Source organism: Schistocerca nitens, chromosome 10 (assembly GCF_023898315.1).
Source record: "Schistocerca nitens isolate TAMUIC-IGC-003100 chromosome 10, iqSchNite1.1, whole genome shotgun sequence".
Lineage (NCBI taxonomy): Eukaryota > Metazoa > Arthropoda > Insecta > Orthoptera > Acrididae > Schistocerca > Schistocerca nitens.
In genome coordinates, this window is record NC_064623.1 from 17692465 (window position 1) to 17700768 (window position 8304).

Genomic DNA, 8304 nt, shown 5'->3' on the forward strand with positions numbered 1-8304 from the left:
CATCACGTTTCCGACTTTGATAAAGGTCGGATTGTAGCCTATCGTGATTGCGATTTATCGTATCGCGACATTGCTGCTCGCGTTTGTCGAGATCCAATGACTGTTAGTAGAATATGGAATCGGTGGGTTCAGGAGGGTAATACGGAACGCCATGCTGGATCTCAACGGCCTCGTCTCACTAGCAGTCGAGATGACAGGCATCTTATCCGCATGGCTGTAACGGATCGTGCAGCCATGTCGCGATCCCTGAGTCAACAGATGGGGACGTTTGCAAGACAACAACCGTCTGCACAAACAGTTCGACGACGTTTGCAGCAGCATGGACTATCAGCTCGGAGACCATGGCTTCGGTTACCCTTGACGCTGCATTACAGACAGGAGCCCCTGCGATTGTGTACTCAACGACGATCCTGGGTGCACGAATGGCAAAACGTCATTTTTTCGCATGAATCCAAGTTCTGTTTACAGCAACATGATGGTCGCATCCGTGTCTGGCGACATCGCGGTGAACGCACATTGGAAGAATGTATTCGTCATCGCCATACTGGCGTATCACCCGGCGTAATGGTATGGGGTGCCATTGGTTACACGTCTCGGTCACCTCTTGTTCGCATTGGCGGCACTTTGAACAGTGGACGTTACATTTCAGATGTGTTACGACCCGTGGCTCTACCCTTCATTCGGTCCCTGCGAAACCCTACATTTCAGCAGGATAATGCACGACCGCATGTTGCAAGTCCTGTACGGGCCTTTCTTGACACAGAAATTGTTCGACTGCTGCCCTGGCCAGCACATTCTCCAGATCTCTCACCAATTGAAAACGTCTGGTCAATGGTGGCCGAGCAACTGGCTCGTCACAATACGCCAGTCACTACTGTTGATGAACTGAGCTGTGGTATCGTGTTGAAGCTGCATGGGCAGCTGTACCTGTACACGCTATCTAAGCTCTGTTTGACTCATTGCCCAGGCGTATCACGGCCGTTATTGCGGCCAGAGGTGGTTGTTATGGGTAATGATTTCTCAGGATCTATGCACCCAAATTGCGTGAAAATGTAATCACATGTCAGTTCTAGTATAATACGCGTTTGTCATCTGCGTTTCTGCTTGGTGTAGCAATTTTAATGGCCAGTAGTGTATTAATCCACTCTGAGAACGTTCCCAATGTGATGAATAATATCCAACACCTCACAATCGAATACCATGCTACTGCTTCTTTTGCAGATGTATTACATTACCTTAAAATGCATGAAGTAAACGGAGCATGAGACATTGCATCCACGTATGCAGCGCGGGGTGAATGAGCGGTTAAGAGTCTCTGCACGGGCCTCGATTAGTGTAACGGGGACGACAAGTAAGATACTGGGCTATATTCCTGGGTTACTCTCTTAGTTGTCGTACTCGTACTTCCAACATCATTGATACGGTTTGCGGGATAACTGATGTCTACTTTGCAAGCGGTTGCTACTCCTCGTTCGTCATCTTCCTGACGTTCTTCCGTCGCTCGAATACAAACCGTCTGCTGTTGTTGCCGAGCGGTTCTAGGCGCTTCATTCCGGAACCGCGCGCCTGCTACGGTCGCAGATTCGAATCTTGCCTCGGGCATGGATCTGTGTGATGTCCTTAGGTTAGTTAGGTTTAAGTCTAGGGGACTGATGACCTCAGATGTTGAGTCCCATAGTGCTCAGAACCATTTGAACCATTTTTGAATACAAACCTGTGACCGTTAGTGCTGCCCTTCTTTGCACAGATTCATTGATCTGTGTGTCCCACACAAATGAGAAATATTACAGAATGGGTGACATGCATGTTTTGTAAGCATTCTTCTGTGTAGCGTGACTGCATGTTTTCAGTACCCGACCAATAAACTGAAGTCTGCCGCGTGCTTTAGCGACGACTATGCGTATGTAATCACTGTGTTTGATACTCCTACAAAATCTTACGTCCAGGTATTTGTAGCAGTTGAATGAATACAGTAGTGAGTCACTGGTACTTGTATTGTAAATAAAACTACCTTATCCTGGTGCTAGTTACTTCATTTATCCCATACGCGTTTCGCCTTCTCCCGTTCTAAGGCATCATCAGTGGGATCTATAGCGAAACAGTTTTGTTACTTATAGATTATGAAACAGTTCACTTCCCGATTTTCTGTAAAAAAAGTAACTACTTACGAACTGTTTGTTAATCTATAACTAATGAAACTGTATCGCTATAGATTCCACTGATGATGCCTTAGAACGGGAGAAGGTAAAACGCGTATGGGATAAAAAAAGTAACTAGCAGCAGGAAAAGGCAGTTTTATTTACAAAACAAGTATTTTATGCTTGTTGCGGAGGATGGCCACACAAACAAACTTGTGAGTCATTGACTTTGCGACATTAGGATACACTTCTTTCCGCTTTTTGAAATCCCAAATTTTACATCTATGAATATGCACCACTTCGAAACCTTATCAAGGCCTCATTAAATATTTCTGTAGTTTTTTTTTTTCAGACACCACTTCATTATACAGGATGTTTCCGTAAGAGCGTGCAAAAATGTAACAGGACATAGAGAATGCTCCACTGAACAATCTGAGATAGGTAACCTGGGGTCGGAGAAACCAGGTAGTCCGCAGCTCGTGGTCGTACGGTAGCGTTCTCGCTTCCCACGCCCGGGTTCCCGGGTTCGATTCCCGGCGGGGTCAGGGATTTTCTCTGCCTCGTGATGACTGGGTGTTGTGTGCTGTCCTTAGGTTAGTTAGGTTTAGGTAGTTCTAAGTTGTAGGGGACTGATGACCATAGCTGTTAAGTCCCATAGTGCTCAGAACCATTTGAACCATTTGGAGAAACCAGTTTAAGGAGATACGGAAGTAAACTTGTCTACCGCTTTGTCTAACATTACTGTTTTCTAGCTTATTTACAACTAACATGGGTGCAGGTTTACACGTACAGTGCTGTTTATTTACAAATACATTCCAGAATGAGATTTTCACTCTCCAGCAGAGTGTGCGCTGATATGAAACTTCCTAGCAGATTAAAACTGTGCGCCGGACCGAGACTCGAACTCGGGACCTTTGCCTTTCGCGGGCAAGTGCTCTACCAACTGAGCTACCCAAGCACGACTCACGCCCCGTCCTCACAGCTTTACTTCTGCCAGTACCTCGTCTTGGTAGAGCACTTGCCCGCGAAAGACAAAGGTCCCGAGTTCGAGTCTCGGTCCGGCACACAGTTTTAATCTGCCAGGAAGTTTCATATCAGCGCACACTCCGCTGCAGAGTGAAAATCTTATTCTGGAAACATCCCCCAGGCTGTGGCTAAGCCATGTCTCCGCAATATCCTTTCTTTCAGGAGAGCTAGTTCTGCAAGGCTCGCAAGAGAACTTCTGTAAGGTTTGGAAGGTAGGAGACGAGGTACTGGCAGAAGTAAAGCTGTGAGGACGGGGCATGAGTGGGGGTAGCTCAGTTGGTAGAGCACTTGCCCGCGAAAGGCAAAGGTCCCGAGTTGGAGTCTCGGTCCGGCACACAGTTTTAATCTGCAAGGAAGTTTCAATTTCATATTTCTTTGTAAATAATTATTATTAAGTCGATAAGTCGGTTTTTTAATTGTAGAAAACAATATTTGCTCGTAATATGAAACCATTTACGTTGCGTGGTTAACTGTAAAATATGTGACATTTTTTAAAGTATTAGGCATATATCTAAAGCGCCAAAGAACTGGCATAGGCGTGCGTATTCATATAGAGAGATACGTAAAGACGCAGAATTCGGCGTTGCTGTGGGCAACGCCTATATAAGACAACAAGTGTTGAGCACAGTTGTTAGATCGGTTACTGCTGCTACAATGAGAGTTTATGAATATTTAAGTGAGTTTGAACGTGATGTCATAGTAGGCACACGAGAGATGGGACACAACATCTCCGAGGTAGCGATGAAGTGGGGAACTTTTCCCGTACGACCATTTCACGAATACGGTAAAACATCAAATCTCCGACATTGCTACGGTGAGAAAGAGAGCCGGCGAGAACGGGACCGACGACGACTGAAGAGAATCGTTCAACGTGACAGAAGTGCATTCCTTATGCAAATTGCTGCAGATTTCTGTGGTGGACCACCAACAAGTGTTAGCGTGGGAATTATTCAACGAAACATCATCGATATGGCATTTTGGAGTCGAAGGCTGACCCGTGTACCCTTGATGACTGCACGACAAACAGCTTTACACCTCTCGCGGGCCCGCCGACACCGATATTGGACTGTTCCAGTAGCGACGTCCAGGGTGAAATTAACTCTACAGACACGAAAAATATAGGTCCATTTAAGATTACTGCTTGAGCTGTTCCATTGCCTCCAAGTTTATTGTCGAGGATAGTAATATGTTTGTAGACAGGCATGCGGTGGCGGCGTTGACGATACACACGTCGACGGGGCACAGTGCTTCAATGCTGTTGCAGATAGAGATCACAGCGGAATGGTTCCGCTGGCGTGCACTGCCCTCTTATATACAGAGCGAGTAACCTTGATTACGTAACGCACTGATAACGGACTTAGACTCTGCAGGCAGCAGCTGGAGTGGTTTAGCCCGTACGCGCGCTGTAGTCCTTCTACCAGTGCGCGCCTGCTGGTGCGCCGGCCTTATTACTTGGTGCCGAGCCGAGTCGGGCGGGTTGCGTCTGCGACTTGCTAGGCGCTCAGCGGGCAGTGCGGCACTATGCTTCGAATTTTTTCAAACTGTTGCATCCTTGAGCCCCCGGTTCGCGATGCACGCTCCCAGGTTACAGAGGTCAGCGATCAGACTTTATTAATAATTATAGTACAAAGTGATATCTCCAGTTACAGAATCAAAAAATGTTTTGCATCGCCCCGTTTTCCAGAACTCCAGTCGGTAGACGCTGACTTTGGATATTGTATCACAGAGACAGTCCCTTTGACCAGAGATGTGACTAAAACCACCTAAAGATGTAAACAACAATCCATGAGTAACGCCTATTAGACGCAGGGGGTCCGACAGCCGATCAGTTCCAGTCATGCCTCCACGAAGGACAAGCCGCATACCTCCGTCCAGCAATGGCCACGGACTCCGCACGCTCCGCCTGTATTTGCATAGAAACGCCCTCTCGTGACCGTACATGTATCTGGTCTGGAGACCTCCTCTGAACAGCACGTTTCAAGGGATCCCAGATATGCTCAATAATGTTCATATCTGTAAAGTGTTCAAACTCAGAAGAGTGTTCTTGGAACCACTCCGCAGCAATTGTGGACGTGTGGGGTGTCGCAGTACTGCTGGAATTGTCCAAGTTCGTCCGAATGCACAACGGACACGAATGGATACAGATGATCAGAGAGGATGCTTACGTACGTGTCATCTGTAAGAGTCATATCTAGACGTATCAGGGGCCCATTATTACCCCAACTGTACACGCCCCACACCATTACAGAGCCTGCACCAGCTTGAACAGTCCCCTGCTGACATGCAGGGTCCACGGCTTCATGAGGTTGTCTCCATACCAGTACACGTCGATCCGCTCGATACAATCTGAAACGAGACTCGACCGACTGGGCAACATGTTTCCAGTTATAAACAGTTCAATGTCGGTATCGACGGGCCCAGGAGAGGCTCTCTTTCTGACCGCAGCAATGTCGGAGATTTGATCTTTTACCTTATTCCTGATATTCATGGTACACTATTGAAATGGTCGTACGGCAAAACCACACTTCATCGCTACCTCGGAGATGCTGTGTCCCATCGCTCTTGCGCTGACGATAACGCCACTTTCAGTCTCAGTTAAACCGTGATGAGCTGCCATTGTAACAGCAGTAGCTTATCTAACAACTGCGGCTGACACTTGTTGTCTTATATAGGCGTTGCCGACCGCAGCGCCTTATTCTGCCATGTTTACGTATGTGTGTATTCGAATACGCACGCCTATAGCAGTTGCTTTGCCGCTTCAGTGTATACCCAACCAAAGAAGCCGTTGAGATCACAATGTGAAGGAAAAGTTTTAATGGGGACGGGGCTCTACCCTCAGTGGTGTATGGATACGGGTGCTCGATGTTGGATGGTTGCAGACATCTGAGGCGACTTACCGATCACCTGACGGAATCGGCACAGCTACCATCGTTCCTCCGCCGCAGACACTGACATAATCTCTGGCGGCACACCGAAGCTCCGTCACCTTGTTGCCTGTCGATGACGTAACTCGGGGGAACTTCACACGAAAGTACCTCGCAGCCAACTACTCGTAGTGCAGCAGTTAACTCCTGAGGAGGAGGAGAAGGAAGAGGGGGAGATTAGCGTCTAGTGTCCCGTTGACAACGAGGTCATTACAAACGGAGCACAAGCTTGGATTAGGGAAGGATGGGGAAGAAACTTGGCCATGTCGTTTCAAAGAAACCATCAAGGTATTTGCATGGAGCGAGTAAGGGAAATCACGGAAAACCTAAGTCAAAATGGCCTTCCCCTTGTGTCTTGTAACACCCTAACACCCCCCCCCTCCCCTCCCCGTTGTCACCGTTCCGAATGCGAGTCCAGTGTGCCAACCACTGCGCCACTTCTCTCGGTGTTTGTATGTCCATCCTATTGGCAGGACGTCTTTGGGACGACAGCCGTTTCCTATTGTGACAAAATGAAACACTTACAGCCGTCCTTATGATTTTATTTCATTTTGTCTCAACCTGTTTAAACGCTTCAATGCGCCATCTTCAGGCTGCTCTTGATGTGGCAACTGATATATACAAGGTGGTCCATTGATCTCACGAAATAAGCGTCAAACGAAAAAACTACAAAGAACGAAACTTGTCTAGCTTGAAGGGGGAAACCAGATGGCGCTATGGTTCGCCCGCTACATGGCGCTGCCATAGGTCAAACGGATATCACTGCGTTTTTTAAAATAGCAACCCCCATTTTTATTACATATTCGTGTAGTACGTAAAGAAATATGAATGTTTTAGTTGGACCACTTTTTTCGCTTTGTGATAGATGCGCTGTAATAGTCACACACAAACGTATACGTGGTATCACGTAACATTCCGCCAGTGCGGGCGGTATGTGCTTCGTGATACATTACCCGTGTTAAAATCGACCGTTTACCAATTGCGGAGAAAGTAGATATCGTGTTGATGTATGGCTATTTTGATCAAAATGCGTAACGGCCGTGTGATATGTATGCTGCTCGGTATAGTTACGTTATTTAAGGAAACAGGAAGTGTCCAGCCACATGTCAAACGTCAACAACGACCTGCAACAAAGGATGCCCAAGTAGGTGTTTTAGCTGCTGTCGCGGCTAATCCGCACATCAGTAGCAGACAAACTGCGCGAGAATCGGGAATCTCAAAAACGCCGGTGTTGAGAATGCTACATCAACATCGATTGCACCCGTACCATATTTCTATGCACCAGGAATTACATGGCGACGACTTTGAACGTCGTACACAGTTCTGCCACTGGCCACAAGAGAAATTACGGGACGATGACAGATTTTCTGCACGCGTTCTATTTAGCGACGAAGCGTCATTCACCAACAGCGGTAACGTAAAGCGGCATAATATGCACAATTGGGCAACGGAAAATCCACGATGGCTGCGACAAGTGGAATATCAACGACCTTGGGGGGTTAATGTATGGTGCGGCATGATGGGAGGAAGGATAATTGGCCCCCATTTTATCGATGGCAATCTAAATGGTGCAATGTTTGCTGATTTTCTACCGATGTTACTACAAGATGTTTCACTGCATGACAGAATGGCGATGTACTTCCAACATTATGGATCTCCGGCACATAGCGGTATTGAATAGCATATTTCATGACAGGTGGATTGGTCGTCGAAGCACCATACCATGGCCGCACGTTCACCGGATCTGACGTCCCCGGATTTCTTTCTGTGGGGAAAGTTGAAGGATATTTGCTATCGTGATCCACGGGCAACGCCTAACATGACAACATACGTCAGCGCATTGTCAATGCATGTGCGAACATTACGGAAGGCGAACTACTCGCTGTTGAGAGGAATGTCGCTACACGTATTGCCAAATGCATTGAGGTCGACGGACATCATTTTTAGCATTTAATGCAAGAATGTGGCATTTACAGGTAATCACGCTGTAACAGCATGCGTTCTCAGAAATGATAAGTTCACAAAGGTACATGTATCACATTGGAACAACCGAAATAAAATGTTCAAACGTACCTACGTTCTGTATTTTAATTCAGAAAACCTACTGTTACCAACTGTTCGTCTAAAATTGTGAGCTATATGTTTGTGACTATTACAGCGCCATCTATCACAAAGCGGAAAAAGTGGTCCAACTAAAACATTAATATTTCTGTACG

The 8304-nt window shown here is 46.8% G+C and overlaps 1 non-coding gene across 1 annotated transcript; it reads right to left on the reverse strand.

Moving 5' to 3' along the window:
- Positions 1-3021: 3021 nt before the first annotated feature.
- Positions 3022-3096, reverse strand: Trnas-cga (transfer RNA serine (anticodon CGA)). The gene has a single exon. It is a non-coding gene; the product is annotated as a tRNA-Ser (tRNA).
- Positions 3097-8304: the final 5208 nt, after the last annotated feature.